The following is a 6945-nucleotide window of genomic DNA, read 5'->3' on the forward strand; positions in this document are numbered from 1 at the left end:
GGGGTGGGATGCGCTGGGGATGGACTCTGCCGGTGAGGGACGCACAGGGCTCTTGGAATGCCCTTGGGATGCCCTTGGGATGCCAAGCAGGGCAGAGGCTGCTCCGCAGACCCAGCCCTGCGGGAGAGCTTCCCTCTGGGATGGGCAATTAGGCAATTACTTAATCCCCACGTGCCGGCTCCCGCGGCAGATGGAGGCGCTCGGGGGAGCAGGGCAGCGCTCCTGTGAGCCTTCTGGGCTGAAGGCATCCCTTCGTCCCGCAGGGATGAAGCAGCTCGTCCCACATCATCCCCCAGGGGCTGAGGCAGCGCGGTGGGACATCCCCTCTCCCTGCACTGGTGGCACTCACAGCCTGCAGGTGCTTCACCCTCCAATACCAGAGACACTTTTCCTTAGCCCAGACGAGCACTGGACTCCCAGAGAAGCCCCGAGGGCTCCTGGCCTCACCCAGGGGTGAAAAAGGCCACCCCACACCCCATGCCCCGAGGGGTCCTGGCACAGGCTGAGCCTGTGCATTTCCCTGCTGAGGTGGTTCCAGTTTGCAAACAGCAGCGGGAGGATTTACAAACACTGATTGATTTAGCACACACACAAAAGCCAAACAAACTTTCCAGCAGACTAGTCCTCCCAGACTGGCAAACCCCCCAGTTTCACTGCACAAGGGATGAAAGTACCGAAAAAATCAGTCAATGATGGTCCTGGGGAGTTTCTGGTTCCCCAGCTGGGGGATTCTCCTGCCCCATTCCCTGAGACTTCCAGTGTCTATGAGGCTAAGAGCCAGGAAGCTTGGGGAGCTCAGCAGGTTGGCTGGGGCTGTGTTCAGCTGGGGGGAACGACTGTTGAAATGCGTTTAGGAAGCTTAGCTGATACAGTGACATTGCTGAGATACTATCGACAGGTTACACAAATGACAAATAGACCCAAGTGATACAAAAAGAAATTGGTTTTTTTTTTGAGACCCACCTACCCATCCAATCTTAACTCTATATTCAAGCACCTAAGAGCGTCTGGAAGTGTCTACAGGACTCCCATGCAGGACAGAACTCCAGCAAAACCCTGCTACTGTGCTCTAGTTTTCACTCAGGCATCTTGAAGAGAATAAGACATATAAATCAAGCTGCACTTTTAAGTACAAAAGGGACATAAGCAGAACGCTCACCAGGCAGATTTTCCTTCCCCTGGGAATAGCACGGAGCCGCTGGAGCCCGGCTGTGACATTAATCCCGGGACATTAATTCTCTGCCCCCAAGGCAGGCGCCGGAGCAGCCTCAGGAATTGCAGCAGCTCTTACTAGCAGGAGCCTCCGCAGTGAAACGCCAGAGGATGGCATGGGCAGGGTGACAGCACAAACGTGTCCCAGCACATGTGTATACACACGCAACTCCCTGGCAGGGGGTGAGGGGCACAGCTACTGCCACTGGCAGCACACTCAGCAGCTAAAACACACCCACACGCCGCAGGGACACCTCTGCCGCTCGGGATGGCACAATTAATTGCCATTTAACCAACTGCATTTGACCTACTGGTGTATTTTTGCACATAGTCCTGGTGACAGCTGTTGTCTGGGGAGGATCCCAGCCCTAATTCTGTCGGGGAGTTGGGATTAACTCTCGGGACAGAGGAATCTCGCCAGGTGCAGACTGACTCCCTGCGGGGAGCCCTGCTGGGCTCTGCTGTCTCTGTGGGGTCTCTGTGGGATTGCCACCATGGCCCACTGACTGGTCACTCTGTGCTCAGGCACAGAGCCCAGTGCCCAGGAGACCCTCCTGGGCTATCCTCAGGAGCCTGGGGTTGCTGCAGCGAGATCCTGCCAGAGCCAGGCTGGTCTTGTGGGCACCCCAAAAGTGCCCAGGGTGAGGGCAGCTGGGCCAGTGAGCACAGAGCAGGCAGCAGCAGCAGGATGGCGCTCTTCCCTCTCAGGAGCATCACAGCAGGCATGGAAAACAGAGCAGCACTGGGCACAGCTCCTCTTGGCACCTATTCAATCCAAACCACTGCCCAAGGATGCCCTTCCCTCGGGCCACTGAGGAATGCACAGACAAGGAGGGACACACCGAGCTGGGGGACAAAAAGTGCCTGTGCCCATCCCATGCCCCATGGGCATTGCACCCCAGGGTATTTCCAGGGTTGGATGGGATCCACACACCACTGCCAAGCTGCTTTGTGGGCACCAGGAAAGCTCCGAGGCAGCTTCAGAAACCCCTTTATGCCAACCCTCACACACACAAAGGTTTATTATGTGACAGCGAATTCTTCTGGCCCCCCACGGCTGCGGGGGCTGCCAGGCTCACCCAGCCGGGGATCCTGCTCCCAGCCCCGCAGGGCTGAGCTGGAGCCATGAGCTTCCCACCCCCACAGGGAAACAAGGGGACGGAGAGGTTTTCCTGGGACAGGTCCTGGCTGCAGGCAGTGTGCAGACCAGGCAGTCCCCACACTGTGCTGGGCTGTCTTGGGCTCCTGTCCCTGCAGCTGGGATGGATTCCAAGAGATGTCCCAAGAGAAAAGAGGCAGCAGCTCCATCCCAGCCCTCAGCCCCGTGGGTTTTTTAAGGGAGGGCTGAGTTATGGGGTGAGGAAGGTTTTAAATCAGTGCCTGGGATAAATAATTACACTTTCTGTTTATGATCCAGAGACAGAGACACAAAACACTAGGAAAAGGCTTGAAAAGAACCAGAAGACACAATCCCAGTGAAATGGGGCTACTCTGACTGCTCCATCAGCCCCTACACACAGACACAGCTGTTCTGTTCCAAGGGCTCCAGAACCTAGAGCCCTCCACAACTGAAATAACAAGGACCAGAGGTCCGGAGGGTCACTATATCTATATGAGTTTCTTGTAAACACAAGGACTCACAGGGAGGACAGAGATCTCCTTGGGACCCCAACAGACAGACAGGTTGGGTTACCAACCTATCCCCTTGTTGCCCAAGGAGCACAGACACAGGCAGTGAGGGAGCCCAGCCAGGAGCCTGAGGATCCACAGGCATCAGAGGAGCCAAGAGCAAAGCTCACAATGCCCAGACCAAACGTGGAGGAAAGCAGAAGACACCCATTCCCGCAGCTAGGGCTGCTTGTCACCTCAGCCTTCCCCCCGCAGGCCCTTGAGGGACACATTCTGCCCTCAGCCTCGCCAGGGCGAGCAGAAATCTGGTTCCAGTTTGGGTAGAAACCCTCAGGGCATAAGATCAACTGTTAAAGGGTTGAAAGGCAACTCCAGGCACTGGATTTGAACTGCTCATCACCAGCCTAAAGCAGCAGTTTGGGGTAAGGAGAAGGCAACACCTGATATGTGCCAGAGTATCCCAAACTCAGGACCAGCTGGGAGTCTTGAGGGGGCAGAGAATGGGGTGCAGGGACAGGCACCCACAGTGACTGTGAGATACACTTACCAGCTGGCCAGGACACATCTTCCCTTCCCCAGGAGATGGAGAGAAGGCATTAACCAGGTCTTCCTCCCAGTCCAGGGTTGTCCGCAGGTCTGCCCTGAGCAGCCCCACGGGATCGGTGTGGCAGTGCCTGAGCACAGGCCGAGGCTTTGGCTGAGGATGCTCATCAGAGGCAAACACTTCACTGCTGCCAAAAGCTTTGTTCCTGCCTGCAGCATCTCCCCTGTACCTTGCAGGACTCTCTGTGAGGCTGATGAATCGCAGTAGCCGGAGCCTCCCAGTTCTCCTAGGAAAAGATCCCCACAGGGCAGCCAAGGTGTTGTCATGGGTCAGTGCATAGTCCAGTTTATCCTTGGGACTGTGCTTGCTGCTGCTCGGACAGAAGAAGCCACAGACACCTGCCTTGCCTTCCTCATCTCTAGCTGAGTTGGAAGAGCACTGGGTTGGGAGCTCATCCTGCTGGCCTGTAGGTGCTGGTGGCTCTGCTTGGCACTCAGCACTCCTCGTGTCCATCATCCATGGGCAGAAGTCCTGCTGCCTCTGGCAAAGCTGGCAATGCAAAACCAGAACCTCTTAGCAAGCACCACCCAGGAAATGACACTGATTTTGCTTTTCCCCATTTTCCTTTCCATCCCATTCAATTGGGAAGGGATGTAATGGTCCTTACTCCAGGAGTGTCTGTGCTCTCCTCACTGGAGCACACAGACCCGAGGCTGCAGCAGGATGTACAGCTCAGCCAGTGTTCTGTTCACTGCCAGCAGCACAGCACTGGGGGAAGAGGAGAGGTTTGGAGGAGGCTCCTTGGGATGGGTTTCACCCAGGTGGTGTCTGGGGTGTGTTTCAGGCCAGGAGATGCTGCCTCCAATCCCCAGGGAGAAGCTGGGGCTAAGCCTCCTGCTCAGGTAGGGGGAGTTTGGCCAAGCCAGACAGTGACCACTCCATCTCCTCCCACCCTGGGCTCTGCAGCACTGGGGGAGTTCATCCCCCACCAGCAGCACTGTGAGATAGTAGAGCACCCTGTGGCAGGAGCCTGAGCACTGTGTCCCTTGCTGTCCCCAGGGCTCTGGGTGACACTCCCTCGCCTCAGTGCACAGCACAAACAGCACTTCTCAGACACTGAGGGCTCAGAGAGCAGATGTGTCGAGGTGCCAGGCACGGAGAGGCTGTGACACTCCAAACAACCCCCTGTTCCCTTCCCTGAGACGTGGGCAGAGGGGACAAGGTTCAGGGAGTGTAAGAGGGGCAGGAGCACCAAACCTGTTCTTCCCACATCAGGAAGTGCACTTGTTTGCTTCTGTTCCACCTAAGACTGGGAGCAAACAGAGCAAACCTTTCCTCCTGTCTCTCAGGACCCACCCCCTGCCCTTGAGCCCCCCAGCACAGGCACTGCCCCTTGACACAGTGACAGCAGAGACACAGTGACCTTATGTGTGCCCCAGCAGCTCTGGATGCTGTGCTGTCACCCCTGCTCTGGGGACACTCTCCCTGCTGTCTCTGCTGAGGACCCTGTCCTGGGCACAGTGTGCCCCCTCCCAGCCCCTCACTGCCTGCAGCCCCACGCCAAGTACCTGCAGTGTGCATTCAGCAGCCTCCAGCCTGACTTGCAGCTCCTGCAGCCATCTCATCAGTCCCTGCAGGAGAGCCAAAGGTCGGGAATCACGGGATCACCAGCAGGCAATTCTTCACCAGGCGAGTTACTCACTGGTTTTACCGGAAAAATCCTTCCTTGCACTGCCACCTGCCCCATTCATTTGCTCTAAGATACAATCCAGCATACAGAGTATTTGCCTTAGAGGACTGGCTTGGGGGGAAAATGCTAAATTCAAGCTTTATCCAAACACCAAACACAAACAACAGATCTGCCCCTGGGAAAGCCTCTCTGGAGCAGATTTGTCTTTCCAGCAGCAGTAAAGTGTCTTTTTTAGACCACGCCTCTTGCTGAGTGGCCGTATCTTCTTGCCCAGAGGTGATAACTCCCACCGAGCAGGCAGAGACCCTGCAGAGGGGCAGGGCAGGCACTGCAGCCCGAGCTGGCGCTGGTCGAGGCTGGCGGCTCAGAGCTCGCCTCCTGCAGCTGTGCGAGTCTGCTCCTCGCCGCGGAGCTGGAAACGCAGGCTGAGCACCGAAGGGGAGGAACACACTCACCCGGCAAAGGGACGGCACAGTCCTGCGCCCTCTGCTGAGCACCGAGCCCTCCCCAGCCCGCAGAGCCTGCCTGGCGAGCGCGGCGTGTTCCCCGGCCGCGGAGCCCGGCACAGCCCGGAGAGAGCCGGGCAGGGATCCCGGAGAGATCCCAGAGAGAGATCCCGAACAGATCCCGGACAGAGATCCCCGAGAGACCCCCAACAGATCCCGGACAGGGATCCTGGACAGAGCCCCTTGGACAGAGCTCCCTGGACATATCCCAGATGGGGATCCCAAACAGTCCTGGCTGGCACCCCCTGGCACAGCACCAGGGCACAGACATACTATACTCCTGGGCACTGCCTCAAACCCCCGTGCAGGTCAGGGATGGGTTTAATTGCCATTGGGTCATTAGTCAATCAGGGATGGGTTTAATTGCCATTGGGTCATTAGTCAGCCAGGGATGGGTTTAATTACCATTGGTTCATTAGTCAGTCAGGGATGGGGTTTAATTGCCATTCACTCATCAGGCACTTTCCCCCCAGGTTTCTGCTGCCCCTTCACCCACACCTCATTCCCTCCCTGGCACACCAAGGTCAGCACTGCTGGGGCACACTCAGGTCCCCTGGGTGGTTCCTGAGACCTCCCAGTCCTGAAGCCACCTGAACTCCGATTTTGGGGTACACCAGCACTGCTGCTCCTTCCCCAGGCACTCTGTGACTGGCTGATCCAAGGCTGAGCAGGGTGATGTGCTGCCTCAGGAGCTCTGCAGGACAGCCAGGGTGGCTGAGGAGCAAATTCCAGCTCAGGCTTCATGATTTTCTGGAATCACAGAAGATAGACACTCTCCCATCAGTCGATGTGGTGCTTGTCCCCACTGGTGCTCCTCACTCACCTCTCTACCCTCCTACACCATGATGTTCTGCTCACAGACAGGGCTCTGTGTTCCAGTAACCACCACCTCCAGTCGAGAGGCTGAGCTGCCCCTCGTGAGGCTTTCCAGAACCAGATGGAACCAAAGCTAACATCATGCGGAGCCACAAGAACTCCAAGTCTGTTCTGCTGCAGCCCAAACCCAGCGGCAGGTCACACCCTCAGTGCCACACACCCTCCCTGGGAGGGCAGGAGGTGGTGGCTGCTGTGCTAAAGGGGATGGACACGAACCAAGAAACAGCAATCACTCCTGCCCCACAACCAGGACATCTCTGCCTGTTCCTCCCAGCTGAAAGCCTCAGTGAGCAGCTGAAAAGTGAATCCAGTTAATAGAAAAATAACTTTATTCTCTTGTATAAGTGAAGAGCACTGATACAGAACAAACCTCCACAAGACTCAGATCCAAGCCCAAAACAGGGAAAAACTAGGACTTTTAACACCTCTTAAAAGTCATTTTCCTTCTTCTCACAACATTGGATCAGTTAAATGTTACTCCAGTTATC

Source organism: Acanthisitta chloris, unplaced genomic scaffold, assembly GCF_000695815.1.
Source record: "Acanthisitta chloris isolate BGI_N310 unplaced genomic scaffold, ASM69581v1 scaffold3055, whole genome shotgun sequence".
NCBI lineage: Eukaryota > Metazoa > Chordata > Aves > Passeriformes > Acanthisittidae > Acanthisitta > Acanthisitta chloris.